We start from the raw sequence: 13,916 nt of genomic DNA, 5'->3' as shown, positions 1-13,916 counted from the left end.
TTACCACAATTTTTTTAATTGGGGGGAAAAGCTTACTGGGAATTTTTATATCTGTGTTCATGAGAGACATTGGTCTTATTAGTGCTTTTCTTGTGATGTCTTTGGTTTTGGTATCATGGCAATGCTGGCTTCCTAGAATGAGTTAGAAAGTATTTCCTCCTCTTTGGTCTTTGAGAAGAGTTTGTGTCGATTTTTTTTTTAATGTTTATTTATTTTTTATAGAACACAAGCGGGGAGAAGAGAGAGAGGGAGACACAGAATCGGAAGCAGGCTCCAGGCTCTGAGCTGTCAGCACAAAGCCCGACACGGGGCTTGAACCCACAGACCATGAGATCACAACCTGAGTTGAAGGTGGTTGCCCAACGGACTGAGCCACCCAGGTGCTCCCTTGTAGATTACTTTTTACCTTAAAGTTTTGGTAGATACCATCAGTGAAATCATCTGGGCCTGGGATTTTTCTTCATGGGAAGGTTTTTAATTTAACTTTCAATTTTTTAAATAGATACAGAGTTATTCAAGTCACCTAGTTTTCTTTTTTTTTTTAATTTTTTTAAGTTTATTATTTTGAGGCAGGGGGAGGGGCAGAGAGAGGGAGACACAGAATCCAGAGCAGGCTCCAGGCTCTGAGCTGTCAGCACAGAGCCAGATGCGGGGCTCGAACTCTCGGACCACAAGATCATGACCTGAGCTGAAGTCGGATGCTCAACCGATTGAAGCACCCAGGCGCCCCAGATCACCTAGTTTTCTTGAATGAGCTTTGGTAACTTGTGTCTTTTAAGGAATTTGTCCATTGCACTCAAATTGGCAAATTTAGTGCCCAGACTTGCTCGTAATTTTCCCTTATTATTGCATTTTTTAAGGTTTTATTTATTTATTTTCAGAGAGAGAGAGGGAGCTCAAGTGGAGGAGGGGTAGAGAAAGAGGGAGAGAGCGGGGAAGGGAGAGAGAGGATCCCAACCAGGTTCTGTGCTGCCAGCGCAGAGCCCCATATGGGACTAGAACTCACAAACAGCGAGATCATGACCAGAGCCGAAATCGAGTAGGTTGCTTAACTGACTGAGCCACCCAGGCGCCCCTATTAATGCATTTTTTTATTCTAGTGTTTGTCTTTTAGTTGTTTCAGGCGAGAAGGTAAATCCAATCCTGGTGACCTCACCTTGGCCGGAAGCATAACTCAGGACCTTTTACTTTTTTTTTTTTTTTTTACTTTTTTTTTTTTCAACGTTTATTTATTTTTGGGACAGAGAGAGACAGAGCATGAACGGGGGAGGGGCAGAGAGAGAGGGAGACACAGAATCAGAAACAGGCTCCAGGCTCTGAGCCATCAGCCCAGAGCTTGACGCGGGGCTCGAACTCACAGACCGTGAGATCGTGACCTGGCTGAAGTCGGACGCTTAACCGACTGTGCCACCCAGGCGCCCCTGGACCTTTTACTTTTGTTCTGAGATGGAAAAGTTACAGGACAATTGTGAGCAGAGGAGTGAAACGAGTTACGGGTCCCAGAATTTTTCCAGTTGCTGTGTTAAGAAGGGTCTGAAGAGAGTTAAGGGCAGGATCAGGGAGACAAATTAGGAGTCTGTTGCAGGAGACGATGGCGGCTTGGACCAGTGTGGTGGTAGTCGTGGTCAGAGGGTACTTAGGAAATCGGAGCTGACTGGCTTGTCTGAAGGATGAGCAGTGGGAATGGGAGAAGCGAAGTCACTGGAAGAATGGCGCTCCAGTAACTGAGATGAGAAAGAACTACATGAGAATCCCCAGAGAGGGTGGGACGCGTCTGGCTTGAGCTGCCTCTTCCTCCTCCCCGAGAAGTGTCAAAGTAGCCAGTCGGTTGTACAAACCAAGCTGGAGGTGAGCAGGCGGGGCTGAAGAGATGTACTTGGGAGGCATCACCATATGGAAGGTTTGTAAAGACCGGAGATTGGACACAGTCATCTAAGGAGTGAGAGCAGGCAGCGAAGAGATCCAGGACAGCCCCCGGGAATGGTCATGTCAAGTGCTGACAGATCAAGCGACTCACAAACTGAAAAATGGCGAACAATGCGGGGGTCACTCGTGACCTTGGAGTGAACAGTTTTAGTGGAGTGGGGGGGGGTGCTAACTGGAGTGGGCTCAAGGGAGAACAAGAGGAGAGAAATCAGACTCTTGTTGATGTCAGCTGCTCTTTCAAACCACTGGCGTGTTTTGACATTTTAAACAAATGGTTCGAAACGTTGAAACTCTTCGTGTGCAAGATTTTAAAAAGCGGATTAGAAAACTGTTTCCAGGTTCAGTTGTCAAGTAGGAGTTTTAGGCGGCTCCTTGTTTTTGGCAACAAAACAGAACCAATCCTCCTTACTCATCAATTTCATGTTTGTGAATTCACCTACCCACTCGTGCTTTCTTGGTCATCCTCAGACACGCGCCCAGTGGCAAGAAAACAACTGGGCATTGCCTGATGCCCGCTTCCCAGCCGAGGTGGGCACACTTGTGTCAGCTCTCGCGCTGTAAACAAGTGTCCTTTCCCTGGTCTTTTTTTTTTTTTTTTTTTTAATGTTTATTTTTGAGACAGAGCATGAGCGAGAGGGGCAGAGAAAGCGGTAGACACAGAATCTGACACAGGCTCCAGACTCCGAGCTGTCAGCACAGAGCCTGATGCGGGGCTCGAACTCCCCAATTGCGATAGCGTGACCTGAGCCGAAGTCAGACACTTAACCGACGGAACCACCCATGCACCCTTCCCTGGTCTTTTTAATACTACGTTTTCCACATTTTGTGCTTCCTTGTTGGTGATTTTGCTGCTTAAAGTGGCTCTCAGACATAGTGCTCAACTGTTGTCTGGTGCCCCTAAGCACAAGAAGGCTGTGATGTGCCTTAAGTAGAAAATACCCGTGTTAGGTAAGGTTCCCTCAGGCATGAGCTGTAGATAGTGCTGTTGGCCATCAGTTCAACTAATGAATTGACAATGCATGTTACATAAGGTGTCTTTGAACAGACACACACATAAAACAGGGTTACGTATTGACAGGTTCACAAAAATGTCATGACCAGAGGGCTGGCAGAAACCTAACCTTGTATTACCCCGCGGAGTAGTGGTTCAGTCTTGCTCATTGTTTGCCTAACTTCATAGAACACAACTCTTTGGAATGAGGAGAATCAACTGTAACATAATGGGAATATTTTCCAACATCTCTTTTAAAAATAACCTCAAGGGGCACCTGGGTGGCTCAGTCGGTTGAGCGTCCGACTGCAGTTCAGGTCATGATCTCATGGTTGGCGAGTTCAAGGCCCACATCAGGCTTTGTGCTGACAGCTCAGAGCCTGCTTCGGATTCTCTGCCTCCTCTCTCTCTCTCTGCCCCTCCTCTGCTCTCTCTCTCTCTCTCAAAAATAAATAAACATTAAAAAATAATAAAAATTTTAAAAATTAAAATAATGTCAAAAAAGCAGGCACTTTGAAAAAAAAATTTAATGCTTATTTTTGAGAGGGAGAGACAGGGACACAGAATCTGAAGCAGGCTGCAGGCTCCAAGCTGTCAGCACAGAGCCCAACACGGGGCTTGGACCCATGAACTGCGAGATCATGACACAAGCCGAAGTTGGATGCTCAACAGTCTGAGCCACCCAGGCGCCCCTGAAGCAGGGACTTTCCTAATTAAGTTTTTTTTTTTTAATCCCAGTATCGTCAATATACACTGTTATATTAGTTTCAGGTATATAATACCGTGATTCAACACTGCTATACATCACTGAGCACTCGTCATGGTAAGTGTATTCTCTTTAATCCCCACCCCCCTCCCCTCTAAGTAACCAGCTTGTTATCTATAGTCAAGAATCTGTTTCTTGGTTTGTGATACTTTCAAAATTACTTGTTGAATTGTTAGCTTTACTTTGAAAGGATACGGTTTTTTTCATGTTTATTTATTTAGAGAGAGAGAGAAAGCAAGCATGGGCAGGTGAGGGACAGAGACAGAGAGAGAGAGAGAGAGAGAGAGAGAGAGAGAGAGAGAGAGAATCCCAAGCAGGCTTCACGCTGACAGTGCAGAGCCCGACTAGGGACTGGATCTCATGGAGTGTGAGATCTTGATCTGAGGTGAGATCAAGAGTCAGATGTTAAACCACTGAGCCACCCAGGTGCCCTGAAAGGACAGGTGTTTTTGTTTTTTTTTAACAGCATCTGCTAGGAAGCATATCTTTGATAGACACTTACAGAAAGAAAGTCTCAGCAAATTTGAGACACTTGTCTTTTTGCAAAATAAATGTGTATTAGTGGGGCACCTGGGTGACTCTGCTGGTTCCCGGGCTCTGATCACAGCTCAGGTCTTGATCTCAGGGTTGAGTTCTGCCCCGTGCTGAGCTCTGTGCTGGGAGTGGAGCCTACTTAGAAGGACAGACAGACAGAAAGAAAACGTGTACTAGAACATATAAACTGCGAGACAGTAATTACCTGTGGGGAAGAGAAGGGAACAAGAACAGTGCCTTCGGTTGTGTCTCTGTAGTATTTCTTAAAACTGTGAAATAAATATGGCACACTAGGTTACATCTGAGCGATGGGTAGGTAAATGGTTTCTGTTCTTTTCTCCTTTTGGCACAAAAATACACGTAAAGCGTAACTAAGAAGAAATAACACTACTGTAATACTGGGCTGTTTGCTGGAGCGCCACCACCAACGGATGAAAGGCTCAAGATTGGTTGGCGATGGCACTGACCCTACCAAAAGGTCGGGACACGCCGTTACAGTTCCTGACAAATAACTCGATGGCTTCAAGACAGAGTCTCGGGTCCGTCGAGTTGCAACCTCACCGCTTTAAAGCCACAAGCTACAGGCGTGCAAAATACCATATTAAACAACTGCATGAAAGGAGGCCCACGTCTGGGGGCGGTGTGCAGGGGTGAGGCGGGACACGTGCCAGCCACTCATCAAAGGCTGGGGACCGAGGCGCACGCCTGGCCTTCTGCGGACCGCGGCTGAGCCTGCAAACAAATCCGGCGTGCAGCTCCCCTGGATTCCACAGCACCGGAAACGGCAACGCCCACTGGGGGCGCTGCGGACACACGAGTGGAGGCTGCCTTCCAGGAAGCCAAAAAAAAAAAAAAAAACACAACGGGGGTGGGGGGGGTGAAGAAAGAAAGAGAAAAAGGAGGGATAGTGAAGAGCCGGGCCCCGGCCGCCGCCCCCACGCCGCGCCCCGCCTCTTCGCCGCCAGGGCCGCCGCCGCTCCCCACGGCCGCTCCCCGGCGGTCCAGCCCTCAGACCCCTCTGCCGACCCGGCGCTGCCCGCCGCCGGGGACCTCAGGTGCGTACCCGGCCCCCGCCGCGGCCGCCATTAAGAGCGGGTGCTTCTCCTGGAACTTTCTACGCTCGCGGGGCTGGCCAGTGGGAAGACTGGGGCGGGGGAGGCAGGCCGGCCGTCCAGGCGCACGGCGGGAGGCGCCCCTGTCGCCGCCCCGGCGGCCCCAGAACCCCGTTCCCCGCGGGCCGGGCTCAGGAGTGGGGGTGGGGCAGGGAAACCCCGCCGCGGGGACAACGGTCGCGCGCACGGACGCGCAGCCCTGTCCTCTCTGATTGGCTGGGCGGGGGCGGCGGGGGCGGGCGTCTGCAGGCTCTGGGCTCTCTGGGCCCAGTGCGCGTGAGGTCACGCTCGGCCTGGCGTACGTGGGGCTCTCCCGCTGCGTGCGGACGTGCTTGATTGGGTAGGTGAGGGGCGGGGCCGCGGCTGTTGCCTGGTAACTGCCGGGGCGACACAGGCGAAGGCGTGGGACTCCGCCCCCCGCGTCGCGCGTGGCGAAGGGTCCCCCGCGTGGGTTCTCGCGTGGATTGTGGCAGCGAGCGGACTGGGGCGCCCTGTCTGTTAGAAGAGGAGCCACCGACCCCGTGCTGCGGTCCGTCTCGGTGATGGCTTAGAGTTCAAGGGCGGAAGGGCATTCTCCGCCGGTCAGACCCAAGCTTAGCTGTTTTAGTAACGGCTTTATTGAGATCGGTCGTCAAGTGCGCCTTTTATAGTGTATGATCCATGGTTTTGGGTCCACTCAGAGAGCCGTGCAGTCACCACTGTCGTATCTCAGCACTTTTCCGTCCCCCAAAAAGAAGCCCCCTTCCCCTTCCCAGCCCCCTGCAACCGCCAGTGTCCTTGTCTACCTAGGTGGTTCTGCCTGTTCTGGACGTTTCCCGGTAGATGGGATCATCCTTAGGAGTCTGTGTCTGTAACTTCTTTTTTATGGCTGAGTAGTGATCCATTGTATAGTATAGATATGCCATGTTTCCCCTTCCCCGCCAATGGATATTTGGGTTGTTTCTACTTCTTGGCTGCAATGAGTAAAGCTGTACGATGGACATTCGTGCACATGTTTTTGTGAGGACCTGTTTTTTACTCTTCGGTATATACCAAGGAGTGGAATTGCTGAGCCCAAATTTGCCTTTCGAGGGGAAAAGTTTTCATGTTTTGGTGGCCTGCTGGTAATGGTTTGTGTGACTGGCACAGGGGGCCTTCAGTACCCACAGGACTCGGTGTCAGGCTGCAACAGGTGTTAACCTGCAGCGCTGATGTGGACTGGTTCTCAGTTCTACCTGCCTGCCTGCCGGTGACTTCCTGAAGTGGGCTGCCTGAGCTCTGGGTCTTTACCAGGACCTTTACCCGGAATGCCTGGACATTCTCTTCCTCACTCTCAAGCTGCCCAACTTGGAAATCATGCTGGCGTGCCTTCATCATCTTATCCCTTTCGGTTACTCTGTTTCCATATGCCCTGGACCATTTCAGGGGTGGTCTGGCTTTCATTTAGCCTTTATTACCTGTTATTCCGCCCGGTCTATGGAGGTCTGTCTCACTCAAGAGCAGTGGAGGTGGAATTTATTCACCTTTCTTTCTTGGTGCCCTTCCTGTGAGCAGTGTATGCCGGGTGCTCAAAATGTGTTTTTAAGTTTGTTTGTTTTTTTTTCAACGTTTATTTATTTTTCGGACAGAGAGAGACAGAGCATGAACGGGGGAGGGGCAGAGAGAGAGGGAGTCACAGAATCAGAAACAGGCTCCAGGCTCCGAGCCATCAGCCCAGAGCCCGACGCGGGGCTCGAACTCCCGGACCGCGAGATCGTGACCTGGCTGAAGTCGGACGCTTAACCCATTGCGCCACCCAGGCGCCCCTAAGTTTTTATTAGTTAATTTTGGCTAAGCTAAAGTTCTTGACTAGTTGTTAATATTTAAACTTGACTAATTTTATTCTGTGACCTTGAAAATACGTATTATTTCTTGTTCTCTTCCATATTCCTTGCTAATTGCAGAATAGAATACCTTGTTGTCTTGAAATTTATTGATATTTATTTATTTAAAATTTTTTTAATCTTTATTTTTGAGAGAGACTGCCCAAGCGGGGGAGGGGCAAAGAGGGAGGGAGACACAGAATCCAAAGCAGGCTCCAGGCTCCCAGCTGTCAGCACAGAGCCTGACGCGGGGCTCAAACTCATGAACTGCGAGTTCATGACATGAGCCAAAGTCAGAAGCTCGACCGACTGAGCCACCCAGGCGCCCCTATTTATGTATTTTTTAATTTAATGTTTCTTTCATTTTTGAAAGGAAGAGAGCACACCAGTGGGGAGCGCAGAGAGAGAGGGGGACAGAGAATCCAAGGCAGGCCCTGCAATGACAGTAGAGAGCCTGATGTGGGGCTCAAACTCACAAACCCCATGCGGGGCTCCAGTCCATGAACCGTGAGATCATGACCTGAGCTGATGTCAGAAATGTAATGGACTGAGCCACCCAGGTGCCCCTGTTGTTATTTTTTTAATGTTTATTTATTTGTTTTGAGACAGAGAGAGAGAAATCATGTGCATGAGCCAGGGAGGGGCAGAGAAAGAAGGAGAGAGAGAATCACAAGCAGGCTCCATGCTGCCAGCACAAAGCCTGATACGGGGCTCAGTCTCACGAATTCTGAGATAATGGCCTGAGCCAAAATCAAGAGTCGGACACTCAACTGACTCAGCCACTCCGGCACCCCTGTTGTTACTTTCTTTTAAGTTTTTATCTGGCTTTATTGAGATATTATCGGCATGTAACATTGTGTTAGTTTTAGATGTACAGTGTAGTGATTTGCTATATGTATTTATTGCAATATGATCACAACTAGTTTAAGCAACATCACCTCATGTAAGTTACAAATTTTGTTTTTTAATGTTTATTTATTTTTAGAGAGAGAGAGAGCACAGACAAGGGGCAGAGAGGGGCAGAGAGAGAATCCCAAGCAGGCTCCGCACCGTCAGCACAGAGCCGGACAAGGGGCTCAATCTCATGAACCATGAGATCATGACCTGAGGTGAGGTCAAGAATTGGATGCTTTACCGACTGAACCACCAGGCGCCCCACGCATTGTTGTTTTCTTGTAATGAGAACTTCTAACATTCATCCTCTTAGCAACTTTCAAACATACAGTACAGTGTTGTTAACTCTAGTTGCCACCCTGTGCGTTATAGCCCCAGGACTTCCTATTTTATGACTGGAAGTTTGTACCTTTAACCCCCTCCATACATTTGTGTTGAATGTTGAATAGGTCCTCTTGAGTTTATAGTTCCCATTTACTGCGGCCCGAACTTTGGAGAAGGTGACAACTCAGGAACTTAATTAAAATCAAGGTCTCCAAGGGGCGCCCAGATGGCTCGGTGGGTTGAGTGTCCCGACTTGGGCTCAGGTCACGATCTCACAGTTTGCGCATTCGAGTCCCGCATTGGGCTCTGTGCTGACAGCTCGGAGCCTGGAGCCCGCTTTGGATTCTGTGTCTCCCTCTCTGCCCCTCCCCTGCTCATGCTCTCTCTCGCTCTCAAAAATAAATAAACAAAAAAAAAATGTTTTTTAATAATAAAGGCCTCAGAGACCTGAAAAATTCACCTTGGGAAAGGAAAACCCAGAAACAGTCTGAAAAATAAACTGGGCCACTATTTCAAGATGTGAGGGGTTTGCTAAATGGAGCAGATGACATTCTAAATGATGAACAGTATAGGTGATAGAAGTGAATGCTAGATCAGGGATGGGCAAACTTCTTCTGTGAAAGGCCAGATAATAAGTATTTTCGGTCTCTGTCACATGCATGCAACCCTGTCTTTGCAGGAAAGCAGCTACAGCTGAGATGGAAACATCTGTGTTTCAGTAAAACTTTATTTACAAAAAGACGTGGCAGTCTGTATTTGACCCACAGGCTGCAGATTGGTGACTCCTGTTCTAGATGTTTGCTTTTCATTAGCAAAATATTGCATTGAACAGGAGAGACCCACAGCCCTCAAGGATTGCTGGGAAAATATGTGATATTTGAGGGTTTTTTGTTTTGTTTACATCTCCAGTCTTAGAAAAAAATTGGGGCCCCTGGCTGGCTCAGTCAGAAGAGCCTGTGACTCACTCGATCTCGAGGTCAGGAGTTCGAGCCCTACATTGGGTATAGATTGCTCAAATAAATATACTTTTTAAAACCCAATAAATACAAGAGCAAAAGGTTACGCACTGTGTAAAATCTCTGATCTAAAGGAACATTGCTTATTCTTTAGATTTGAATAGAAAAGAATTAATCACCAGGTAAGCTTTGGGAGATTTCACTCTGTGGTACAAGCTCTCACCGTTAAGGAGTTTTAGCTTTGTTAGAATGAAACATGGGGACCCCTGGGTGGCTCAGTCAGTTGAGCGTCCAGCTCTGGATTTCGGCTCAGGTCATGGTCTCATGGTTTGTGAATTCAAGCCCTGCATCAGACCCTGTACTGACAGCCTGGAGCCTGCTTGGTATTCTTTCTCTCTGTCTGTCTGTCTGTCTGTCTCTCTCTCTCTCAAAATAATAAACTTTTTAAAAAAGGGGGGGGGCAGAATGCAGTGATTTTTTTCCTGGAAAATGTTCTCAGGGTGGGAGACCCCAGATCAGCTCCTAATCATGTTTCATTGCATTGTTTTAAGTCATCGCTACACTCAGCACAGGGCTTAAACTCACGACCCCAGGATCAAGAGTCACATGCTCCAGCGACTCAGCCAGGCAGGCGCCCCCGGCTTTCATGATTTCTGATGCTCCATTACTGGATGGGGGGTTCTAAGTCACAAAATTGAAAAGACAAGGTTCCTGCCTGCATTCGTTGCTAGGTGAAGGATGCAACAAAACGATAATTATGCAACACTCGCTTTTTTGTCATTGCGGGTAGTGCAGTCGATACCAAGTGATCATATCCTTTTCAGTTCCACCTCGCTTGATTTTGCCTATCATTTATTCTCTTGTAAAAACCAGAGTTTTGACATCACAGTCCTCTTAGGGATTACTTTGGTGTAATTAGCAGAAATGATACCTGTACCACGGGCACTAACAGATGTCAATCAAGCAACTCACTCTTGGGTTTTTCAGGAAGGCTTTGCTAGAACCGTCTCCATGCAAAACATCGTGCAAAAGAATAGATAACCACGGTGCTTGCTTCAGCAGCGCGTAGGCTAAAGTTGGAACAACACGGAGAATAGTAGCACGGCCCCTGCACGTGGATGACACACAAAATTAAATAGATACAGTGGTGTCCATACCTGCACTTAACTTAGGACCTGAGTTCAGCCATGGTCGAACTGCAACAGTGAAAAGAGGAAAATCACTATTTAAATATTTTAGGCACCTTCTGTCATTCAGTGGCATTCAGTGTCTGTTCAGTCAGTGGAGGAACATCTGACTTAGGAGCACTCAGGACACAGGAGCCTGGAATATTCCAGTCCCTTAAAGGGTCTCAGTTCTCAGGGGCCTCTCAACAGGAGCATCTCAAAGCACCATATGGGATTCCAGCGTTTTAAAATGTGTTTTTTGGGGCACCTGGGGTGGCTCTGTCAGTTAAGCGTTTGGCTCTTGGTTTCGGCTCAGGTCATGATCTCGTGGTTCGTGGGTTTGAGCCCCACATCGGGGCCTGTGCCGACAGTGTGGAGCCTGTTGGGCTCTCGTTCTGTCTCTCTCTCTCTCTCTCAAAAATAAGTAAATATATTTTTTAATGTGTTTTTTTCCGGTCACCTGGCTGGCCTGGTCGGTGGGACGTGTGTGACTCTTGATTTCAGGGTTGTGAGTTCAAGCCCCAAGTTTGGTGTGGAGATTGATTAAAAATAAAATCTCGGGGCGCCTGGGTGGCGCAGTCGGTTAAGCGTCCGACTTCAGCCAGGTCACGATCTCGCGGTCCGTGAGTTCGCGCCCCGCGTCGGGCTCTGGGCTGATGGCTCGGAGCCTGGAGCCTGTTTCCGATTCTGTGTCTCCCTCTCTCTCTGCCCCTCCCCCGTTCATGCTCTGTCTCTCTCTGTCCCAAAAAAAATAAAAATAAACGTTGAAAAAAAAAAAATTAGGAAAAAAAAAATAAACAAACATTTAAAAACAATTTCTTTTATGGGGCGCCTGGGTGGCGCAGTCGGTTAAGCGTCCGACTTCAGCCAGGTCACGATCTCGCGGTCCGTGAGTTCGCGCCCCGCGTCGGGCTCTGGGCTGATGGCTCAGAGCCTGGATCCTGTTTCCGATTCTGTGTCTCCCTCTCTCTCTGCCCCTCCCCCGTTCATGCTCTGTCTCTCTCTGTCTCAAAAATAAATAAACGTTAAAAAAAATTTAAAAAATAAAAAAATAAAAAAAAAATAAAATCTCTAAAAAAATGTGTGTTTTTCATACATCGTGGCCCCTAAACTAGTTCACTGGATGATTAATGGAAGAAACCACGTCCACACTGCAGGGAAAACTGGCTGGCGGGACTCCATGAAGGGTTACGATCAGAGACATGGTCACAGTGAATGTAGTATTCCTGCCATCAACATATGAGTCATCAAACAGTGGCATTTCGTGTTCCAGTAGCTGCTTGGTGACCAGCCAAATAGGTGATAAGATTTTAGAGAGATGGAAAGTATTAAAATTACGGCTGAGAGACATGAACTCTGAAGACATGGCCATTGATGGCAAAACTCGGAAAGAAAAGGGAACCCTCCCCCGACCCAAGAAGAATGGCCTTCTGATACGCAGCTCAAAGTCACTCTGAGTGGTTGACATGTTTCAGGACCACTGACTTGAAAAAATGTGCGTCGTGTTGGCAAAGTTGCATCGGGTGATAAAGAGCTAGAAGTCAGCTCCCCAAACAATTAACTCATAGAAGGAAAATGTTCCCTCTGGGACAGATAATTTATTGCTTCCTAAGATAATTTTGACCATGGGTGAATTTGCCTTTAGACGTACCTACTTCCATTATAAGATGGGACTCTGTTGTAGGAAAAGTTTTGGTTTTTTTTAATGTTTATTTATTTATTTATTTATTTATTTTGAGAGAGAGAGAGAGAGAGCACATTCAGGAGCAGGAGAGGGGCAGAGAGAGGGAGAGAGAATCCCAAGCAGGCTCCTTGCCATCAGTGCAGAGCCCAATGTGAGGCTCTACCTCATGAACCGTGAGATCATGACCTGAGTTGAAATCAAGAGTCAGATGCTTAACTGCCTGACCCCCGCCCCCACCCCCCTACAGCTTTTTGTTTTGTTCTGTTTTGTTTTTTTAGCTGACAACACTCTGTCAGATGGGATACAGAGCACTTGGAATTCTTGTGTATTAGCAATAGGAACACAAAATAGTACAGCCACTTTGGGAAACAGTTTAGTCCTTTCCTATGAAGCTTAAAAAGCCTACTTCTCTTGGGGCGCCTGGGTGGCTCAGCCAGTTAAGCATTTGACTTCAGCTCAGGTCGTGATCTCACAGTTCATGAGCTTGAACCCCGCATCCAGCTCTCTGCTGACAGCATGGAACCTGCCTTGGATCCTCCCTCTCCCTCTCTCTCTGCCTCTCCCCTGCATGTGTGTACATGCGCCCTGTCTCTCTCAAAAAGAAATTACAGATCTTACACTACAAAGAATGAGCTTTACATAAATTATACCTTAATTAAAAATTTTTTTAAATGACACGAACAGGTCTTTCTTCTTTAATAACCAAAGATGTGAAATGTAATCCTACTAAGGATCTAGTATGCAGCGATTATAAATAATTTGAAAATAAAAACTTTCCTTTATTTAAAAGGAAACTGTGAGTGATCCATTTTTTTGACCATTTTTTTCCCTTGCTAAATAAAATCTGCAGACATAAACAATGTTTGAGTTCAGAGATGAGTGCCCCACTTTGATTGCTTTATGCTCTGCTTCATTGAGAGACCTCTGTACTTGGAGGCTATTTTAAGCACATGGAACACCATGTCCTTTTTCATTTTACAAACCACCCACACCTAAACAGTTTATAACTACAGACTTCTACTTGTTCTCAAAAATGGGTGTGATAACAAGAAGACAGTCAAAGGTTTTAGGATCATTATTTAAAAGCTTCAAATTGGGGGTGCCTGGCTGGCTCAGTCGGTTGACTTGGGCTCAGGTCATGATCTCACGGTTCATGAGTTCAAGCCCTGTGTCAGGCACTGTGCTGACACCTCAGAGCCTGGAGCCTCCTTCGGATTCTGTGTTTCGTTCTCTCTCTCTGCCCCTCCCCTGCTGTGCTCTCTCTCTCTTTCTCAAAAATAAATAACATTTTTAAAAAATACAAAAAAAAAATACAAGCCTCAAGTTGAAGTGTGTATATTTCCTCAGTCGCTCGTGGCCAGGTCATACCTGGTATGAAGTCACATTCTATTTCATAATAGGGAGACTGATTTATAAAAAGTTTTAACCAAAAACATTTGTATTCTAATGGTTCTGCTAGTCTATCGTCTGTCTCAGGAAGAACATAAATCTAATTAAGGCATCCTCAAGTGTCTTCAGAGAATTTATTTATTATTATTTTCTTAATGTTTATTTTTGAGAGAGAGAGACAGAGCGTGAGCAGGGGAGGGGCAGAGAGAGAGAGGGAGACACAGAATCCGAAGCAGGCTCCAGGCTCTGAGCTGTCAGCACAGAACCCGACGCGGGGCTCGAACTCACAAACTGCGAGATCGTGACCTGAACCAAAGTTAGACGCTTAACCAA

General features: G+C 47.3%; 1 protein-coding gene and 1 non-coding gene across 3 annotated transcripts in view; both read left to right on the top strand.

The window, feature by feature from the left end:
- The first annotated feature begins 4,626 nt into the window (after positions 1–4,626).
- Positions 4,627–13,916, top strand: part of GTF2IRD2B (GTF2I repeat domain containing 2B) — a 52,268-nt gene continuing 42,978 nt past the window's right edge. The window contains exon 1 of one of the 2 annotated variants that reach the window (XM_047838837.1): positions 4,627–5,272. The gene's annotated coding sequence lies outside the window, so the exon portion shown is untranslated. The remainder of the gene's footprint in view (positions 5,273–13,916) is intronic. The other variant, XM_047838836.1, reaches the window with a different exon arrangement.
- Positions 10,391–10,498, top strand: LOC125154870 (U6 spliceosomal RNA). Its single transcript, XR_007147963.1, has one exon. It is a non-coding gene; the product is annotated as a U6 spliceosomal RNA (small nuclear RNA).

The sequence above is a fragment of the Prionailurus viverrinus genome, chromosome E3 (genome assembly GCF_022837055.1).
Source record: "Prionailurus viverrinus isolate Anna chromosome E3, UM_Priviv_1.0, whole genome shotgun sequence".
Lineage (NCBI taxonomy): Eukaryota > Metazoa > Chordata > Mammalia > Carnivora > Felidae > Prionailurus > Prionailurus viverrinus.
Note: the sequence above shows the minus strand (reverse complement) of the source record. Positions and strands in the feature narration are given on the sequence as shown.